The following is a 22,889-nucleotide window of genomic DNA, read 5'->3' as shown; positions in this document are numbered from 1 at the left end:
TACTTGAGGGAACCACTCTTCCAAGTGCTTTCAGTGGTGAAAGATGGGGCCAGCTCTTCAGAGTTCTGCACCAAATGAGGGGTGAGGCCAGTTCTGTACAGCCCCTGAACACTCTGGTGGTCTCAGACGACTTCCCTGACCAGGGACATCTCCATGTTCTCTCATGGTAATATGAGTCACCAATACCAACACAGACCCCTGCCACTGCATAGCCCTGGACTCAGACATGGCTCTCAGTGACAGCTTGGGCAGGAACCTCACTATAGCCAAGGTGGCAGGGCTGGCCACTCAACAGGCTACTCCTCCCCACCCTCAAGTCTCCAGTTCAATCTTTCTTCATAATGCTCAAGCTGCTCCACTTCTGTTTCCCATCTGACCACCATGTACACACACATTGTAGTGGCTTCAGTTGCAGGCTGGCCATGAAGCTGGCAGGCCCCTGGGTGACATTCTCCATCCCCTCTGTGTGGAATGTTGGCAAGCAGATGTCAATGGCTCACCTGTGCCATGCACAAGAGGGCAGGTCTGTGGGTGGCACGTCACTCCATAGGTCTCTATCTGTCTTCCTCCTCTGCTGTCTGCATTTGATTTGCTTTGGTTTAGTTTTGATACGTCCTAGGCATAGAACAGCTTTGGCCACCCAGCCAGGCATCAAGCTAGGATGAACAAAGGACTGCCATCTGATCTGCCCCTGACTGATATGAGAACAACACCAACAACAAGGTATCTCTTTGCCCATTGCTGGGGTATAGTTTTTTTGTATTCTTGATAATATAACCTGTGAATAATTGCCTTTTATATCTGTTTTTCTTACTTAGGGTTTTATTTTTTTTTTATTCTAGCTGCAATGCAGTAAACTAGAGCCTCCATTTAATGGCTCGAAGTAGTGATGAGAGCACAGAGATTCTGTAAGATTCTTTGTGGTTTTGTGTGTGTGTGTGTGTGTGTGTGTGTGTGTGTGTGTGTGTGTGTGTGTGTAGGAGTTCTTGTGTGAGTACCTACAGATAGATATATGTATGTCACTGGGTTTGCATATGGAATTCCGAGGTTGATGCTGAGTATTTTCCTTCATCATCCTCTACCTTATTTTTTGAGATAAGGTTTACTAATTTGGCTAGAGTGGCTGGCCAATGAATTATAGCGATCCTCCAGTATCTGGTTTCTAACCTCTGGGGTTATAGATTCAGTCACTATGCTCAGCTTTTACATGAGAGCAGAGGGACTAAATTCATGTTAACATGTCAGTTGCTTTACTGTCTGAGTCCCTACTATGTCAGATTCTTTATTATCAGAGAGAAACATTGCTCAGAATATGTTTTGTACATTCATTGCCTCATATTAAAGATGTATCTCCTTCTCCATTTTGCTAATTTTGGAAAAGATAAAAAATAAAATTTTATGAATACTTACTTTTAAATACTGCCTCTTTATATAATCAAAATATGGTTTTCTTCTAAAATATTAATGTTGTGAATTACATTTAAAATTTTAAACCAGAATTTCCTTTCTGTGTTAAAGAAAACCAGGTCATGATGTATTAAGCTGTTTATATACTGTTGGATATGATTTTAAAATAACTTTATGGATTTTCTCACTCACATCCACGAGTCAGAACATTCTCAAGAGTATAGTAGTCCTATAAAATGATTTGAAGAGTGCTGTGGCTTGGTTTATTCCTTAAACAGGTTTTGTTTTTGTTAAATTATAATTATTTCTTTTCTTGAATGGTTGATTGAAATGGCAGTGAAATTGTTTTGGTCTAGATTTTCTCCATGGGAAAAATTTGGTTTGATGGTATCCCTAGTCAATTTGTTGCTATGCACTTTGTCCCTGACCTGACATGCACAAAGTTGCTTTGAATCTTCTTGTACAGTTCTTTTTGTAAACAGATGGTTCCCATTCTATTGGTTATATACCTATGAATAGGATCACATGTAAAAGTTGAGCATAGTGAATGAACCTGTAACCCCAGAGGTTAGAAACCAGATACTGGAGGATTCCTAGAACTCCTATTATCTGATAATAAGAATCTGACATAGTAGAGGCTCAGTTGGTAAAGCAACTGACATGTAACCATGAGGAAGTGACTTCCTTTTGTTTTGATCTCTGTGATAAATCCAAAATTAGCTTTGGGATATAAGGTGGGAGAAGGTTAGGATTCATCATCATCTTCATGGAAAAAAATCTAAATAGTTCAACATCATTTCTTATGGAATGGATTGCTTTGAGAACATAACTGCAGGTCTATAAATCTTTCTCTGGCTTCTGTTTTGCTTTGTGAACTATTCATCTACTATTCATCTAGTTAGTCACACACTACCATAATTAGAGCCTTTTCATATAATTCTTGACATCAGACAGTGACTCTTTCAAGTTTGCTTTTCATTTTTTTAAAGATTTATTTAATGTATATGAGAACACTGTCACTGTCTTCAGACACACCAGAAGAGGGCATCAGATCTCATTACAGATGGTTGTGAGCCACCATGTGGTTGCTGGGATTGAACACAGGACCTCTGGAAGAACATTCACTGTTCTTAACAACTGAGTCATCTCTCCAGGCCCCTGCATATATTTCTGAACCATCTCTCTAGCCGTGCTTTTCATTTTAAAAATGACTTCAAATACTCTAAGAATTTTCCATTTTTAGAAAATGTCTATAAAATTCTTGTCAATTTATGTAAATTTTTACTATTTTATTTAACATTATGGTTTTGCAAATAGCTCTATAAAATATTGTTTGATAACCCTGTCAATTTTTATTATATTTAGAGAAAATTGAGACTTTGTTAATACTAAGTCTTAGAATTCAATTTTATAAACTGTCTTTCTGTGAAACTTTATATAGTTTTCCATGTTAAGATACATTTTTGTTTGACTCCTCTTTACTCTCAAAATTAATATCCCTCTGTGGAAATTCACTTTTACTTGTTAATGAATGAAATACATTTTATTTTAGAAATGATTTATTTTATTTTTATTCTCTCTCTCTCTCTCTCTCTCTCTCTCTCTGTGTGTGTGTGTGTGTGTGTGTGTGTGTGTGTGTGTGTGTGTGTGTGTGAAAGTAGCTACCAGGTGCAGGCATCTGCGAAGATGTCATGGATGCTTGGAATTGTACAATTAGGTATTATTAGGGATCTTATTTATACATTATATTAGTGGAATTTATGTGATACAACATGTTGAGCATAATAATATATGTTTATAAATTACTTAAAGAGTAGATTATAAATGTTCTAAATCTAATAAAAATATGTAGCTGGGATAACATATGCATGATAATTAGCATGATTTATTATTTCTAAAATTTATATACATCTCTACTATCTCACTGCTGACAGCTAATAAAAGTTGAAATGATGTCGTAGGTAAAATAATTTTTAAGGTAGTATTTAGGCTAAAATACATTTTGATAAGAATAAACATTAGTACAAGTGTTAGATTCATAATAATACATAATTATGTATTAAATTCATAATAGTATATATTCATAGAGAAATACAAACAAATGTACAAATATCCTAGTAATTCTATTAGTATAGTATACAAGATCAATGTATAAAAATGAAGTATCAGAGCTGGAGAGATGGCTCCATACTGCTGTTCAGAGGCCCTGATTTCATAACTAGTACAATGAGAAATTTCAGTTTAGTTTTTATGTCTTCCATGATGAATATTGATGCTGAGTATTTTTAATACATATTTATTGTCCTTACCTTTTCTGGATAAAATGTTTGCTCTGCTACTTTTCTCAGACCCATAGCCAACTTCATCCTAAGTGGAGGAAGTGTCAAATAAATCAAACCAAGAATGAAACAGGGTTGTTCATTATCTCCACTCATTTTCAATATAGTACTTGAAGCAATCGCTTGAACAATAGAGCAAGAGAAGAAAATTAAGTGGATACAAATAGGAAAAGAAGTCAAACTGTCCCTGTTTACAAATGACATAATGTTATACATAAGTGATGAGGAAAATTTGACCAGAGCTGAGTTATTTGTTTTGCTAGGCAGAAAACTTTGAATTTGATGAAGCCTCACCTGCATATTTATTGCTCTTGTTGCCTATATCTTTGGTATTATTTTATGAAATTATTACTAAGACTATTCAGAAAAAAATCAGTTTTCTCCTAGAACATTTCTTTTGGTGGATACATAATTCTCTATTTACAAATTTTAAATATCATCATTTTATTGGGTGAGTTTTGGAGTGATTGGGTGAATCCAGGGCTTTGCGTGTGAGAAATAAATGTTCTATTATTGACCTAAGCTCCTAAATTATTAGCCAAACATTATAAAAATGCTTCTTCCTTAAGAGAAATCTTTGTTTAACCTTAGTATCCTTCCTAAGTATGGCTTTTTTGTTTGTTTGTTGTTGGATAGCTTCAAGATTTTCCCTTTGTCTTTGTTTCCCAAAGTCTATCTATTTAGGTAGTTTATATACCTAAACGGGTATATTGCTTACAATTCATCCAGACTGCTGACTTTGAAAATATATGTGCTTCCGTTATTTGTCTTCTTAGGGAATACTTTGTTAGAATTGGAATTAATTTACAATAACCAGAACATATTTAATGTATTCAATTTATGAGATTCATTATGTGTAGAAATGTTTTAGGTATTGTTTTTCAAATACTTTTGTTTTTTGGACTTCTTCTGGCACTTTAATTGTATGTATGTGATAAGTTTGTTATTGCCTTATGTATTATCAACACTAAAATCTATGTTCTTTCTTACTTCAGGTTGGATAATATGTTGATATTCTAGGTAATCCTTTCTTCTACCATTTCAAATGTGCTGTCCAGTGAAATTTAGTCAAGACATTTTCATTTTTAGTTACAAAATTTGCATCTTTTAAAAGTTCCTTATCGGGGTTGGGGATTTAGCTCAGTGGTAGAGCGCTTGCCTAGGAAGCACAAGGCCCTGGGTTCGGTCCCCAGCTTCGAAAAATAGAAAAGTTAAAAAAAAAAAAAGTTCCTTATCTTGTTACAATTTCCTAGTTGCTCATTTATTGCAAATACATTTTCCTTATTTTATTAATGTGGTAATGAACAATCATTTAAAAGCCTTCCTGATGATTTCATCATTTGTTTTAATAAAAGTTAGTTTGTGTTGAGTGTATTTTCTCTTGAGTATTGATAATATTTTCATATTTCTGTTTTCTTATAAATCTGTAACTCATCCTCAACATTGTGAATGACGTAGTATATTTGATTTCTTTATTCTTTTTTATTTCTGTGTAGAGTATTGATTTTTGTTTGTTTCAGTACATAGCGAAGTAGCTTAATCTTTTCAGGTTTATTTACATTTTTGGACTCTGTTCCCATATATATGTTTCACAAGTTTTACCAGATTTCCAGCTTATGTCATTTTTTGTGTCTGTTTATCTATCTATCTATCTATCTATCTATCTATCTATCTATCTATCTATCGATTTTGGTTTTCTCGCATTACTTACAAATTGAGGTTATTCACACTGAATTTTTGTCTTTTGATTCTTCAAGTCCCATAGACTGTGAAACATTGTGTGGGGGATTGTGTACTTATATTCTTAACTTGCTATCCACAGAGTTGTACATGGCAGGTACATTTGACAAATGCTATGAATTAAGCTTTTATTTATATTTTCCCTTACAATTCAATTGCTAAACATGTAGCAGATGCAATAGTGATTCTAGTTTCTCTGGAGTTTTATTTACTGCTTTAGCCTGGGGGCTGCCATCAGGCAAAACTTTCTTCCATGTGTCAGCTTTCACTTTCTTTATACTTGCTTGATACTTATTATGTTCTTTGTGACATATAACATGGTTTGTCTGCAAGATAGTGTACTTTCTGCTTCTTTTTGCTCTCTATTAGTTTAATTTCTTTCTCTTTTTTGGTGAGCTCATCGTTTTAGTGCTTGCATACTAAAAATGACAAGTATCTCATGCTTTATCGTATATGTGCCATTTGGATTAAAAAATATAGGTCATAAAAATAGAAGGAGTATCTGAGATGAAAAATAGCATCAGTGATGGAAAGACCGGACAGAGTAATGACAGATGAATACATTAATATACTGGTGGTGTACATTTATGAAAGTATCACAGAGAAAGAAGCCTATTATTTTTCACAATGAAGATAGGTTAATAGAATTTTATGGGATAGAGAAGAATATTTGTTTTGAGCTTATTTTCAGCTAAATGATTTGTATTAAGATATCTTTACAAAAATATTATCTAGTTTGTTTGTTTGTTCAGTATCTTGGACAAAAATGAAAAGTTAGTGATGAGATCATCTTGGATTTAGTGTGAATGTAAAGGAAAGAGTGGTAAATTTGCACACACAAAAGGCACAGGTAGTGACTGGAGTGATGTTTCTGTGTGACAAGGAATGTCAAGATCCAACAGAAGCTAGGAGAGGCAAAGTGGAATTCCCCCCCAAGAGCCTGTAGAGGGAGTGTGGGTCTAGTAACATCCCAATTAGGCTTCTGGCCTTTAGAATAGTGGCAGAATAAATTACTGTTGCTTTATACTATTGAAAAGATGACCATTTGCTATGAAAGTTCTAGAAAACTAATACCTCATCCTCATAAAGTTATGTGTTTTTTCTTAAATTGGGTTACTAACCCACTGCATTCGGTGGACATTTGTGCAAACAAGTCTACATATAGAAAATAAGAAGGCACTTGCATAGGTGTTTTCTTGGAAGGCAAACATGCTAACCCTGGGGTCAGCAGTCTAGACGTTGGTCTTAAGCCTATCACTGATGCACCATGATCTTGTGTGTATTTTTTTTTCCTTCAGTCATTTTGTTTTTGTATAATGTTGCTTATCTTTGTGTTCCTTCAGCTCCACAATTCCGAGCTATGTGTCTATCCTTCCCCACACAATCAATCTACAGATGATAGTTTAACAAAAATGTATAGTTGTGCTCTATGTATTTTGGTGGATAGAGGTAGACATTATCAGGAATTAATACAAAGACAATAGCACTATAGTTTAAATAAAAATGGAGCACTATGAAATTCTTTAAATTCCTACTGTTTCAGTTAATGTTTCAATATTGAGGATTAATGGATTTTCAGTCAGATGTCCTTTGTTTCTCTGACTGAATAGGCCAGAAGGTTTGATTTTAAAAGCTTTTAGAGGGCTAGAGAGATGGTTCAGTGGTTAAGTACTTGTTGCTCTTGCAGAGAGCTGAGGTTTGATTCTCAGCCACACAGAACAGGTCACAAACGTCTATAATTCTAGTTCTAGGGTATCTGCCACCCTCTCTGGTCTCTCTGGGCACTAGGCACACTGGTGGAACGCAATCATACATGCAGATAAAACAACCATACACTTAAAATTTAAAAGAAATGGTTTTAGCCTAATCATTCTGAATAAAAAGAGAGAGTGATTTTTGATAGCAGTAATTATTTACACTCATACACACATTCATGTTGCTTCTGAAATATATAAATAAAAATAAAATAAAAGCAAAACAACAAAAACAAAATAAAATAAAAGACCAAAAAAATTCCCCCCAAAACCAAACCAAACCAAACCAAAAAACCAAAAACCCAACAGTGGAATGGAAGTAGTTTTTATGTCTTAGATTGCTAGATACATCAGGGTCTTTTAAAACAATATACGTCATCACCTCTCAATTAGTTGTTGATGATTCTGAAGAAATGACTTACCCACTCAGGGCAATAATTATTTTCAAAGTCATCCTCCACCCCTAAGTTCCTTTCGGTCTCTTTCCACTCTGTTACATTGCTGGGTTACTTTACTCAGACTGTTTTTTTCTACCTTGCTTTATATTTTGGATCAGTCTTTTTTTTTCTTGAGCTTAAATACTTTCTCTAGCACTATGTACCTGCTCTTGCCCTGGATTCCCTTGAAGAATGCCTGAGCTGACAGTTTTGAATTGGATCCACACTTCTACTTTACTGGGGTGGGGATCAGTATGGCTGAACTGTTTCTTCTTAGTGGAGTGTGAATGACAACTTTTTTGATGTACAGTTTTTAGGAGCTCATTATTATCCTTGGAGATGGAACGTGAGCAGGCAAGATTGTCAAACCTTTATTTGGAGCCTGGGTTAGAAGGCACGCCCATAGAGATGGAAGGGAGAAAAGAGAAAAAAGGAGGAAGCTCACACTTTGGTCCTGAAGAGGGAAGTAAGCATCTCACAGCGGCTTGGTAATCCATACTTCCTTTATCTTCTATTTGCTCTTAGCCTTTTGCTCCTTTTTTCTCCCCTTTGCTTGCCCTGCTCCTCCCCTTCTCTCTGAGCTTCCCTAGATTTCTCTGCTGGAAACCTCAAAGAATAAAATACTACTTTAGTCTTTCGTAAAACAACCACAGATTTAAAGCCTTTGCAGCTCTGTATTCAGAACCCCAGCTTAGCCGCGTGCTCAGCACTAGGCAGTGGTAAAGCCAGGGAAGGGGTTGGGGGGGAGGAGGGGAGGAAGGTTGGGAGGGAGGGAAGGAAAGAGGGAGGGGAGAGAGGGAGGTAGGGACGAAGGTAGGGGGAGGGAGAGAGGGGAGAAAGGGAGGAGGAGAGAGAGAGAGAGAGAGAGAGAGAGAGAGAGAGAGAGAGAGAGAAAGGGAGGAAGCGAGGGAGGAAGAGAAGAGGGGAAGAGCGTGAGCGCGCGCTAGCTAGCTAGCAAAGCAGAGAGAAAGACTGAGATAGGGACTAGGAGAGACATCTAGAGAAAGAAAAGAAGCCACGCTCTATCAGGGCTTAGCCTCCAACTTGTTTCAGTTCATTCATCCTTTTCTCCCTCTCTGCTTCGGGGAAGTGACTGTGGCACTCGGTAAGAGACAGAGATGTTCCTTCTTCCCCCTCCCCCCAGTCTCAGGTCTCCTTTCCAGATAGCATCTCTTTCCCCCTTAAGGAGAGTCTCCTTGGGTTGGTCGGGAGGCGAGACAAGCTCTGCAGCTGTGATGCTATCGTGGGTTCCCCAGTGGGGCTGGTGGAAGCCCAGAGGCGGCATCTGGGCTGGGAGGCGCTGGGGTAAAACCTGGTTTGAAGAAGGGGGGTTGCGATGTGGTGGTGTATGCGCGATTTGCTTCATTGTCAGTGGGTTGTTGTGTTCCTCTTTGGAAGCAGGTCAGCACTGACCTTGCAAATTGCTTGGGGGGCCCCGACAGCTGCTGCAGAAAGCTACAGTGTGGCCCCTAGCCAGAGCAGACAGCACTGTCATGACCCCTCAGAAAGCCCTAGGCACCGAGGATGGGGTAATGGCTGGAGCTCCCTCCTTAACTCTTTCTCTGCAGCTGTGTCTGGCTGCTGGAAATCAGAAGGAAGGAGGAGACTGTGCAGCCCCTTCCCTCTCCCTATTGCAGTCCCCAGATGCAAGTGAGTAGAAAGTTGTAAATAACTGCTTCCTTTCAAGCAGGTGGAGCCCTTCCCCCTTCATTTGAGAGGCTCACAGTGGGGTTGAGCCCCAGTTCTACAAACTTGGTAGGCTTTTATTGCTTCAGTGAGGGAAGCCCCCAGTGCCTGCCCACCTCCCTAATCCCAGGTAGAGCTGTGCTGATAGCCTTGACCAAGAATTCAGATTTTGCATATCCCCTACAGATGGGCATTTTCTTAGGTCCAGAAGTGTCCTTGGGAGGAGGATGGAAACACCTGATGGTTTGTGAAGAGCTTTCTTCCCAGTAGGCTGCCCCCCTGCCTGTGGCTGTGGGAGGGGTTGCTGGGTAGGAGAGGAGAGGGTGGGGAGCTAAGATTTCCTTTATGAATGGTATGGATTATTAAGGGTTGTTTCCTCCACTTTGGTTGATTTGAAGCTATGAGAGGACTTAGCTGAAACTATTGTATTATCCCTAAACTTGTAAGAAACAGGATCTAGTTACTAGATAGAGGCCTCTCTCTGGAGTTAGTGACACTGTCATGGACCTGGTAATTATTTTTTGAACAAACTGTACCAATCACTAACATTTGAGTGTTTAATGTGTTTTGATCTGGGCTGAGGGTTCAATGTGTCATTATCTGTGGTTGACTGATGAGGAAACTGAGGTACGGCAAGGTTAAAAGCTTGTTAAATGACAGAGCACAGCCACTTTCATTGGGAAATGAAAGCACAGGCCCCTCGATCACCAGTGACTCCCTGCTGGCAAGTGCAGAAGCAGCAGGAATGGCAGCTCATGGCTTTGGGGAGCAACCTTTGACCTTGTGTAGAGCAATAGGAACTGGGAGTGATGTGGGACCCAGGCTTTATCAAGGACCCTAGAAGACTGATCTTGGCCAACCGACTTTCTGTTTTGGAAAGGGTGCCTAGAAAAACTTTTACTTTTTCATGGTCACAGCCAAAACCAATTTGTGTGTACCTTCAGACTATCTTTTAGAAATAGGTCTTGCTGTTACTTTCTGAGAGCTTGGCTAAACATTTGTGAATTGTAGAACATTCCAACTAGAAGGCTTCCTGAAAGCCATTAAACTGATTTGTACCTAGTGCTTGAGTTTGTCCTCAGCACCCCATTTGTTGACTGCTGTCTATTTAAATTCCCCACAGTGATAGAGAGCTCATTATGTGGTTCTTCATAGTTTTTGAACAACTACGTCAGAAATTTTAGAAAAAAATTATTGTTCATTGGCTCTTTGGAAATGTCTGGAAGAAACTTGCTAATTTTAAATAATTTTTCTTCACCTAGTTGAAGATGGTGGTCATGTCTTTTCCTCAAATAGTGGGTCTAATGATACTATACAAATTAAAGAATCAGGGTTGACTTCTGGAAACTAGACTTTTTATTCATGTGGCATAATAGCCCATTTGTTTGTCAGCTTCAGACTCACATTCCAGAGCTTTCTCAAGAAATGCTGATAGTACAAGATCTGATCTTTGGAAGGACTAGCTCACTGCTGTTGTCTGGACTGCTGCAAACAAAGTTCTCTTTTGTATTTCTAAAGACCATGGGCCCTTTGGGGCTAGTCATTCTAAAACAGCCAAAGGTCAACATAATAGCTAGAGAAAAGATGTGGAGAATAGGTCAAGATTAAGAGAAATATTAGTAAGGAGATAGTTGGGATAGTGGTGACTTCAAGTCCATACGTGATTTGGAGGCTAGAAGAAAAACTGTTAGAATGTCACCAAAGGGATCCAGTATGACCAGAAAGAAAAGGAATAAATCATGCCAGGGCAGAGCACTGTTTACGAACTTGGGTTCTATTCCTGCCTCTGGTGATTTGCCAGTTCTCTTGGACACATGACTTCCCCTTCAAGACTCTTAGTTTTTCCATTTACAAAATAATTTGGTGCAGTAATAAATTCACCCTCAGAGAATTTCACATTTGAAAGGTCTTGGTCTGAAGTTTATAAAGTTTCAGTGGTGTAAAGGTTTCCAGAAGCCATCCAGGGGCAGTGCTTCTCAGACTTTAATATACAATAATGTAAAGTGATGTCCACTGGGATAATTCTATAATGCTAATTCTAATCTGGGATTTTAGAGTGGGGCTGGAATAGTTAAATACACAGCCTGGTGATCCTTAGACTGTTTCACTGATCACAGTCGAAGTAGCAAAGTTCTAGCGTGGTGTTCATTAAACTTAATTCAGGTATTTATTTTCACTATCAGTGAATTTGGTTATGTAGTTAGGCACTATGAAGAGGATAATAAAGGTGAACAAAAGAGACATGTTCTCTGCCTGCTTGAGGTTTGTCATTAATGGGGAAGAGGCTGGTGATCAGATATTCACACAACCAAGCCATTTTAGTTAGTGCTGAACACTGTGAAGCCTAAGTATGGGGAGAATATCTAATAGAGAACTTGGGGTTTAAGCAAAGCTTGTGGACATAGCAAACTTATTATTTCCATAAGGAGGAGATATTGAAGATACGTAGAAAAGCATAGGAATTAGGATAGAAGTGGTGTAGCAGTTTTGTCTACGGACCGAGAAGGGGGTAAGGATGGAGAAAGGGAGAGAGGAAGAGAGGGTAAGAGGGAAAGTATATATTGACACCTGAGAGGAGACATACATGGTCTTTTGAAGGAATTTTAATCTTTGGATTAAATATTTGGCCTGAGAAAAGGGTTTTTAAGTAGGGTAATTGACATAGTCTAAGCTGGCTCCATTTGATATAGGCTTACTATGTGTTTAAAATAGTCCAAAGAAAATATGGGAGACACAGTATGGGTTAGACTAGTCTCTGTGGTCTGAGATGACAGTAAAATAGGAAGGGAAGAAATATGCAAGCAATGCATGTAGTAGGAATGTAAGATCCAAAGCCATTAGAGATGCAAAGGGCTTCAAAGGGAACACAGACAACTCCTGGAAGTGGATTTTTAAATTGTGCATTTAAGATTAGACAGACTTTAGACAATAGTGCTTGGGGATGGCCACTTGTATATGATGAAATAACATATGTATAAGAAATGTTTGGCAAATAGGTGGGGATCTTGACTATAAGCAATTGAAGGCCAGCTTGGAAAAAAAGATTTATATGCAAAAGAGATAGCATAGCTCTCACTAATTGTGAGCAATCTGATCTGGACAGGCTGAGTGGTTTGATTTGTTTGAACTCACACAGATAGTAATGCTATTGCTGAATCTCAGACGAGCTACTGAGTGTAGCTGAAATGTGGGCTTGGAGCTCAGCAAAGAAGCCATGTGGAGACGCTAGTGTCTCTCAAGTTTTGAAATAAGAAAAGAGATACAACTGTGGTATTTTGGTGAATATATTTAGGTTATAAGAGAAGGAGATAAACCCATGTAAATGCTAGCAAAGAGGTTTAGATGGGGAGGAGAATGTACTGTTCTAAGAGGAAAGATGTGATCAGCGTTGCATTTTACAGGAGAGTTGAGTACCAACAAACAGTACTCAATTTTGTGTTGAGTCCTTCTCACCCTGAAGCTCACAGTGCTTACTAACATTGAAGTTGGATGATACATAACCATTTTGTAGATATCTTGCAGGTGCTAATACTGCAATAGTAGGGAAAAAGAATGATCCCCTCCAGGCTTAGGTCCAAAGGAGTGTAATCTTACTTTAAAATCAGATGATATGAATTAGCTTAACTTATACTCTCATTGCACCAGGACCCTTTTCAGATCCAAGACTTTGTATGGTCAACAATTTATAGTAAAAGGCGCCTGACAAAGAAAACATTTTTTTTTGCAAATAATCATATACTAAAAAAAAACCTCTCCCTATATGGATTGTGATAGCTTAATTTTATAATTTATTCTTGAATTGGACACTGACTTAGTTTTTTATGACTTGTGTGAGCCTCAATTTTGATAGTTGTGGGATGGGGGGTGGAGGTTGGACTAGACCTAGCTATGAGGTTCTATAGTGCTTTATAGAATAATATGTTCTAACCACTTGTGCATATGTTTCAAGTTTAGCCACTTACTGAACTAACAATGAACATTTTAACAGAGTGCTTTGAGGCTTTGCAAGACACCATAGGGGAGGACTCTTTGTTGTTGTATTCTCCAGATGTTTGAAATTGTGACTGTCCTGAGAGCTGAAGGAACTTTCTCTTAAGATCTGGAGTAAAGCTGCTATTAGGTGCTATTTCCATTATGGGCATTTTGAAAGCTGTGAAAGACACTGAGTAAAATGGCACAGGCCACTGTGAAGCAGAAGAGGTGGTTATCTTGTATGCTGAAATGCAATGGCTCAGGCATGTTCTTCCTAGGGGTAAATGCTGTGTAGTAATAGAAAAACATGCTTTATACTTGAAACATGATTTAAAAGGTATTGAAATCTATACACAGTATGTCTCCCCAGTATCCATAGAAAGAAGAATAAAAATCACCAGGCTGCGTATTTAGAGGGTTGATTTTCAGTTTGGAAATGCTTTCTTGAAAGAAATGAGTATTATATGGATTCTTGTGAAGGGAAGGGAGGTGCTTGCAGACAGAATTATGCAAGTGACCATAACAGTCATCACTCAGTGTATATGGTCACCTGCTTTCAGTGTGAATATTGCTAGGACAGGCTGTTTACTACTATCTGATGAGTTAATCAGTACCTGATGTTGTTATGCACATGTTATTGTCTTCAAGTTATTCTTCATTTTGGTCTGAAACACATTTTAACATCTAACCTATTGGCATTGCTCCATGGATTTCCATTCCTCTCCTATAACAGCCATTTACACCTTGAAAGACCAGTTAGTCTTTTTTGTACCTTTCCTTTACTCTGTATAGCCTCAGTCTTGCAGGCCATATGGTATACATTTTTGAATATCTTCTCTATCAGGTTCTTCACTTTCAGAATAACTTTAAAAATGTACTTTTGTTGATTATTTGAGGCTTTAATATAACATATTTTGACCATATCCATCCCAATTTTTCCTATATCAAACCTCTCTACTCTCATCTCTCTATCCTTTCAAGTTTGAGTTTATTTTTTCCATTCCCACCAAAAAGTTTGGTTTGGGTTGGCCAACTACTTGGGACTGAAGCCTGCCCAGATATGTGGTTGCTTTACCTGGGTAACTGACTTTAGAGAAAGCTGACTGCCTGTCAGCTATGACTTCCTATGTACAACTGTCCTGTGTGTCCAGAAAACCATTTTCCTAATGTTGTCCACATAGGTCATATGGCTAGTAGATTAGCATGATTGTCGAATGGGTGATGGCTAATCCTGAACTTATTCCCTTATGCAGTATTTCCCAGAACTTTAATTTTAAAAGTCTACTTTCAGTCTACTTCAAGACTGCAATATATACCTTTATTTTTTCATGATATAAAAACCAAATAACCTCATTATAGAAAAATTAGAAATTGTGTCTAAAGATACAACTCCTGAAAGAACTTGAAATGCTTCCTTCCAGATGTGTTTCTGTGTTTACAAGACCATTAGTGTTGTGTGTGTGCGCGCATGAGCATATGTGTATGTTTGTGTGTGTCATAACTATTTTTCATTAATACTACATTCTGAGACTTTTCAATTCATTAAGCAGCTTTCAAGAATTTTTAACAGCTGCATAATTTTATGGCATCATTATCTGACAGCCCAATATTGACTGTTGAAATTGTTTTCAATTGTGAGTAGCTCTGCATATATCTTATGCATATTATACATCATTGTTCTTTGAACTTTACCTCTTTAAGGGCTCCACTCAAATGCTACTGCACTGAAGTCCTCTATAATAATCTTAGGGAAAACAAAACAAAACAAAACAAAAGAAAAAACCAAACAAACTGCAAACTCATCTCCTGCAATCTGTACCCCTGTTCTTTTCTTTTCTTTGATTTGCATCATCACCCGACTAGATTCCATATTAGACCTTTACCTTAGAAAGTATGGAGAGGATTTCCCCCTATTTTGCTCATTATTATATCCTTTAATATCTACTAATTTTATATAATAATTTTTAAAATGAATTATTGAAATGAGTGAAGAGGCATTGGTGGGCCTATGGGTGCTAACTTTTAAAATCACTTGATGTGCTGTATAAGATGGGCAGTGTCTGCTCATGCAGCTGCACCATATATATTTTTGCTAACCTGACAGGCAAAATAGTTGCTTTAATGATTATTCTTAAAATAGTGTATGTGAATACCTCTTATATTTCTTTGTTTCCTTTTTGTGTATGTTGTTCCTGTTGAGAATTTAAATGATTTTTATTTATTTTATTGTATTTAGTAGACATTAGGCCATTTTCACCACTATGAAAATATTTTTGCCTGTCTTCATTTTAAAAGAACTTTTACACACAGCAATCTTAATTTGTACATGATTATATCCATCGCTTGATTTGTAATTTCTTCTCATGAATTATGTTGCAGCTCTTCATTGAAAATTTAATAAGTGTTGAATAGATTTTGTTTAGTTTTCATTGCTTCTGCTTAATCCCTCAGAAATTTATGTTGCAGTATGGTGTGAGGTAATTTTCTAAATTGTTTTCCCTTCAGTTGTTTCACAGCAGCAAATATTGAATAATTCATTCTTTCCCACTGTTGCGTAATATATCTAAATTGTTATATATAGTATGTTCTTTGGGGGAATTTATCTACTCTCCATTTCTGTGGTCTGTCTCTTTTTGTCCTAGTTATAAAGTTCAAATATTATTAAAATATCATTTAAACTTTGAAGCTTTTAAATAATTCTGATCACCTCAGCTTTTCTACTTATTATAACCATAGGATCACTGAGCCCCAATGTGTTTACTTGAGTATATAAAAGACTCATACCTTTAACTTTGCAGAGGAGAACTCTCTACTATTGTTGCACTTAGCTGAGTATGGCTTGTCTACAGAGAATTTGATATTAATTATTTAACTTCTATTTCTCACTTTGTTCAAATTTGTTATGAAGTCATGGCTGAGAAGTTTATCTTTGTATTTGAAAATCAAACATGTTAGCATTTTAAATTCCTTTTTAGACAGGGTCTCTGTGTAACCCTTGCTGTCCTGGAACTGCATGTGCTATATTTATTACAGCTGATGGACTGATACATTCTTACTAACCAAAATTCATGGTGGGCATTGGGGTGAGTCTATTTCCTGCAGTTAAATGTGAGTTTTAGCATGTATAATGCCATATAGTCACCACTGTATTATTTTACTGAATAGCTTTACAATTCCCTGTGACTGACCTAGTCATTGCTCTCAGCAATCCAAACCTATACTCATCATTGATCTTTTGTTTTTATCTGTATTTTTTAAAGATTATGATATAATTACATTTTCCCTTTTGCCTCCAATGCCTCTTATACATTCCTTTTTTTTCTTTAAAATGCATGGTCTTTTTCATTAATTCTGTTACTTACATACACATACATACATTTATATTCCTAAATACATAAATATAATATACTTGGTTAGTGTCATGTTATTAGTTTTTTCAGAACTTTTTGTTTTTATCAGTATATTTTATATAAAATGAGTTTCATTTTGACATTTTATCTTCTCTTGTCCTCTTCCCTCATGTAGCTGGACAACTCTTCCCATTTTACTCTCATGTTGTTGAATTTTATTCTGCATGTAACAGAAAATATGACATGAGACATTTGTCACTTTATTCACTGTATACTTTTGCCTTTTTCAATTTTTATTTTCACTTGTCAGTATGGATTTAAGGTTCCTCAGTTTCTTTTAATGGCTTGGTAGCTCATTTATTTGTCTTTATTAAAGAATAATACTCTACTGCATTGGAATGTTACAGTATTTAAAACACTGTTCACCTATAGAAGGACATTTTGGTTGTTTCCATGTTTTGACAGTTAAGAATAAAGCCGTCACTAACATTTATATTTAGGATTTTGAACTCAGTGGGTGAATTGAAAGAGTTCAACTGTGAGATTACATGGAAAGATTGACAGTCTTTTTTTTTCTTCAACCCACTAATCAAATTTCTTTATTTCTAAGATTGACAGTTTTACAAGGTGGCTAGCTACTATTGCATTCTTGGTGGCTAGCTACTTTGGCATTCCTGGCAGCAGCAGCTGTTGCTCTATTTTTTGCTAGCATTTGATATTGCAGCATCTTGGACTGCAGTCATTCTGATAGATCTTTAGTATCATTTCAGTGTTTTGCTTTGCAAGCCCCTAATTAACATTGCACCCAACGTATTTTTGTCATTGTTAAGAGTTTTGGTAATGTGTGTATTTAGTTCTTTTGTCCCTTTTATAAAGACAGGATCTACCCATGTACCTTAAGAACTTAAAAATATATATGTGTTTAATAATAATTAGTGAAAAATATATGCCGTGATTCTGAAGGACAGTGGGTGGAGCTATATGGAAAGGTTTGGAGGGAGAAACAATGAAGGGGAAACATTGTAATTAAATTACAATTTCAAAAATAAAAAGTGACAAAGAATTCTGTTATCTATGATAACATACTTGTAACAATGTTGTAATTGTTTCTCCTTAATGTCATAACAGAGTATGAGGGAGAAAAATAGAAACTGGAAAAAGTTTCTTCATTTTATGTCTTATCTACTATACCACCTTTGCAAAAAAGTAGCAAGCATATACATGAAAAATATTGTTTTTACCTGTCTCTGTACATATATATGTATATATATACATATATATATGTATATATATACATATGTGTGTGTGTGTGTGTATTTATGAGTGTGGGGGGCACACATGCTACAGTGCCTACATGTGGAGGTCATAGGGCAACTTGGAAGGAACTTGTTCTCTTACACAATGTGGTTCTGGAGGCCATGTGCCACTGAGCCATCTCAATGTCCTTGTAGTCTTCCTCCTCCACCTCCTCCTCCTTCTTCTATTGCAATTATTGTTGTTATTTTATTAGTATATTAGAAAGCATTTGTCTGTTGTCTATTAACCTTACATCTTCGTTTGTTAAGTCTTTCTAGAGGATGTGTAGTTGTAGCTCATGTAGTTCCTTGCTTCCTTATGACTAGTTATTGAATATCCTTTCTTGTATTTCTCAGCCATATGAATACTTTCTTTGAAGAAATGTCCATTTATTGGCACATTAATGTTTGGAATATTTACATTATTACTGTATATATAATATTTTAATATTATTTTATATTATTAATATAATATAAAATAATATATTAATATATTATATATTAATTAATATTATATTAATATATATAAATGTACATACATACACGAGTGCTCATGTGACAAACCCTTTAAAAGATGCATAATTTAAGATTTTTTTTCTTCTTTGGTTTGTAATTTCATTTCTTAGTGTGTCTTGTATTATGATGGTTACCTTTTGGCTTTAAGGCATTTGTGCCTTATATGATGTTCCTCTTGGCTGTTGTTTATTCTCAGTCCTGTAGAGTATACTCCCCTTCTCTTTACAATGAACTCTGGTTATCCTTACTATAAAAAGTCTTTGCCTCTATTTCAAAATGACTTTGTTCATTTTGTTGTAGAATTCTTTATAATTAGATTTTATTTCTTTGATTTAGGTTTTAGATAGATTATCTGTTCATCTGTTTATGAACACTTAGGCTCATTCCATTTTTTGTTTAGTGTGAATGCAGTTACTGTGGACATAGGATAAGTTTGACACGCTAGTTTCATTTACTTTGTAATTTTTTATTTTTAGTTTCACTTGTAAATATGGGTTTAAGGTCCTTCAGGGTCTTTTAATGGATTGGCAGCTCATTTATTTCTCTTTATTAAAGAATAATATTCTACTGCATTGAAATGTTACAGTATTTTATGTATGTACCTAGCAGAGGTCTAGGTGGATCATGTGGCAGTTCTATTTTTCAGCCTTTAAGGAACCTCTATAGTGTTTTCTGTAGTTATACCGGTTTACATTCCCACTGACAATATATCAGCACTTGTCATTATAGCAGGACTGAGTGAGATACAATCTTTTCATGGTTTTCAGTTGAATCTCTGAAGGTTAGTGATATCAATCATTTATCTATATATGTGTTGACCATTATTTAGAGATGCCTTTTCAAGTTCTTGGTGTTTTTTGCAACTGAGTTAATTGAGTTTCTCATATATTTTGCATATTAACCCCTTAGTACTTTTACAACTTACTCCCCTTGCCCCATTTCGTACACTATTTCTTCACTGAATGAATTTTTTGTATGACTTTTGTTTTGAGGGAATCTCATTTTGTCTATTCTCACCTTAGTTGCCCACGCTTTTGAGGTTATGTTAAATGTTATTGCACAAACTAACTCTACGGCAGCTTTTCACTGTGTTTTCTGTACTGGCTTTGTACTGTGGAGCTTACCTCTTCACCCTGAATGCACTTGGAGTTTATTTTGTACATGGTGAGAGCTCAAGATCCCTGGATTTTAGATGTACTGGGTGCTTGCTTAGTACCTGTTGTGGCTTCCTTTGGAGGTAGTGGAACATCTAGGAAGTGTGACCTATCTGAAAGTACTTACATCATTGAAAACAGCACTCTTAGAGAGGATTATGGCCTTTTTAATGGGGACACTGGCTAGTTACATGAGAGTGCAGTGTTATAAAAGAGAAAGCTCAGCTACTTCTTGTTCCTCCATGTATTCTCTTCTACCTCTCTACCTTCCAATGGTGATGCCATCAATATGAAGCCCTTACCTGTGGCTATTTAATTGAGCTCCCTAATCTCGGACTTTCAGTTTCCAAGATTTATCTAATTTAAAGTTTTCTTCTGAAGTTTCAGAATTGATATTTTGTTACAGAAATACAAATATAGACTTAAAACAGAGAATTGGCACTGAGAATCAAGTAATTGCTGTAACTATCTGAAAACATGGAAGCTCCTTTAGAATTGGGTAATAAGCAGTGGTTGAAGTTGTTCAAAGGAGCTGGTTAGAAAATGTATAGAATGCTGGAAACAATGTTATACTCAATTTTCATGATGTCTCACAGGATGGAGAGTCCAGGGAATCTACTCTGATGCAAATGGGGATCCTATTAGAATTGGGGTAAAGGCTACCTTTGTAAACCATTGCAAAGAACTTTAGTGAGCTATAGCCCTATCTTAGAGTTTTATAGAGGATTGAATTTCAAAGTGATGATTATTATACCTGGAAAAAGAAATGTTTATAAAAACTATACAAAAGATTTTGTGGGTGCTTTAGACAGCATTCAGCATGGTTTTAGAGCTAAAGGAAGCAGAGCATGAAGACTTAAGAGAATTGTGGCTTGAGCAAGAAATGCATTAGGAGACAGTGTGTATGGCCCAGAAGCTACTTGCTAAAGACATTACTACAGTTAAAAGGCCAAATTTTTTCATGAATACAGTGAAAAGCACCTCAGAAATCTGTGAGGCACCCCTTATATTGCACACCCCAGGTCTGGGAAGCACAACATTATATTAAGGAACAGACTTTCTGATTTCACTTCTTATTCATTGGATCTCAATGGTAGGGGGGCAGAGGAGGCAGAGGCAGAGGCAGAGGCAGAGGCAGAGGCAGAGGCAGGAGGCAGAGGCAGAGGCAGAGAGGCAGAGAGGCATCAGAGGCAGAGAGGCAGAGGTAGAGAGGCAGAGACGCAGTCGCAGAGGCAGAGGCAGAGAGGCAGAGGCAGAGGCAGAGAGGCAGAGGCAGAGGAGAGGCAGAGAGGCAGAGAGGCAGAGAGGCAGAGGCAGAGGCAGAGAGGCAGAGAGGCAGAGGCACAGAGGCAGAGGCAGAGAGGCAGAGGGGCAGGCAGAGAGGCAGAGAGGCAGAGGGAGAGGCAGAGAGGCAGAGAGGCAGAGAGGCAGAGGCAGAGAGGCAGAGGGGCAGAGGGGCAGAGGGGCAGAGAGGCAGAGAGAGGCAGAGAGAGAGGCAGAGGGGCAGAGGCAGAGAGGCAGAGAGGCAGAGGCAGAGGCAGAGGCAGAGACAGAGGCAGAGGCAGAGAGGGAGAGGCAGAGGCAGAGGAGAGAGGCAGAGGCAGAGAGGCAGAGGCAGAGGCAGAGCAGAGGCAGAGGCAGAGGCAGAGGCAGAGGCAGAGAGGCAGAGAGGCAGAGGCAGAGGCAGAGGCAGAGACAGAGGCAGAGGCAGAGGCAGAGGCAGAGGCAGAGAGACAGAGAGAGGCAGAGGCAGAGGCAGAGGCAGAGAGGCAGAGAGAGGCAGAGAGAGCACAGAGAGGCAGAGGCAGAGAGGCAGAGGCAGAGACAGAGAGGCAGAGGCAGAGGCAGAGAGGCAGAGGCAGAGAGGCAGAGGCAGAGAGCAGAGAGGCAGAGACAGAGAGAGAGGAGAGGCAGAGGCAGAGAGCGAGACAGAGACAGAGGCAGAGGCAGAGAGGCAGAGAGAGAGAGGCAGAGGGAGAGGCAGAGGCAGAGAGGGAGAGGCAGAGAGGCAGAGAGGCAGAGGAGAGGGGAGGCAGAGAGCAGAGGCAGAGAGGAGAGGCAGAGGCAGAGAGGCAGAGGCAGAGAGGCAGAGGTAGAGGACAGAGAGAGGCCGAGTGGCAGGCAGAAACAGAGACAGGCAGAGAGGCAGAGAGGCAGAGAGAGGCAGAGGGGCAGAGAGGCAGAGAGGCAGAGGCAGAGAGGGAGAGCCAGAGGCAGAGAGGCAGAGAGGCAGAGAGGCAGAGAGGAGAGGCAGAGAGGCAGAGAGAGGCAGAGAGGCAGAGGCAGAGGCAGAGGGCAGAGGCAGAGGCAGAGGGCAGAGGCAGAGGCAGAGGGCAGAGAGGCAGAGAGGCAGAGGGGAGAGGCAGGGCAGAGAGGCAGAGGGGCAGAGAGGCAGAGGGCAGGCAGGGGCAGAGGGAGGCAGAGGGGCAGAGGCAGAGAGGCAGAGGAGGCAGAGGGGAGGCAGAGAGGGCAGAGGGCAGGAGGAGAGGCAGAGGGGCAGAGAGGCAGAGAGGCAGAGAGGCAGAGAGGCAGAGAGGCAGAGAGGCAGAGAGGCAGAGAGGCAGAGAGGCAGAGAGGCAGAGGCAGAGAGGCAGAGGCAGAGAGAGGCAGAGAGGCAGAGAGGCAGAGGCAGAGGCAGACAGAGGAGAGAGAGAGAGAGGCAGAGAGGAGAGGGAGAGAGAGGGAGAGAGAGAGAGGAGAGAGAGAGAGGCAGAGAGAGAGAGAGGCAGAGAGGCAGAGAGGGAGAGGCAGAGAGGCAGAGAGGCAGAGAGGCAGAGAGGCAGAGGTCAGAGAGGCAGAGAGAGAGAGGCAGAGGCAGAGGGGCAGAGAGGCAGGGAGAGGCAGGGGCAGAGAGGCAGAGAGGCAGAGGTACAGAGGCAGAGGCAGAGAGGCAGAGGGGCAGAGGGCAGAGGGAGGGGGAGAGAGGCAGAGGGGGAGGGAGAGAGGCAGAGGGAGAGGCAGAGGCAGAGGCAGAGGGAGAGGCAGAGAGGCAGAGAGGCAGAGGCAGAGCAGAGAGGCAGAGGCAGAGGCAGAGGCAGAGGCAGAGAGAGGCAGAGACAGAGGCAGAGGCAGAGGGAGAGGCAGAGAGGCAGAGGGGCAGAGGGGCAGAGGCAGAGGCAGAGGCAGAGGCAGATTCAGAGGCAGAGGCAGAGGCAGATGCAGAGGCAGAGGCAGAGGCAGAGGAAAGGGCAGGGGAAGTGGCAGGGGCAGGTGCAGGGGCAGGGGCATGGACAAAGGCA

General features: G+C 39.1%; 1 non-coding gene across 1 annotated transcript; it reads right to left on the bottom strand.

Moving 5' to 3' along the window:
- Positions 1–606: 606 nt before the first annotated feature.
- LOC116889489 lies at positions 607–749 on the bottom strand. The gene has a single exon (XR_004386440.1). It is a non-coding gene; the product is annotated as a small nucleolar RNA SNORA48 (small nucleolar RNA).
- Between the last annotated feature and the right edge of the window lie 22,140 nt (positions 750–22,889).

This window comes from Rattus rattus, chromosome X (genome assembly GCF_011064425.1).
Source record: "Rattus rattus isolate New Zealand chromosome X, Rrattus_CSIRO_v1, whole genome shotgun sequence".
NCBI classification, from domain to species: domain Eukaryota; kingdom Metazoa; phylum Chordata; class Mammalia; order Rodentia; family Muridae; genus Rattus; species Rattus rattus.
This window is presented reverse-complemented; position numbering and strand designations above follow the sequence as displayed.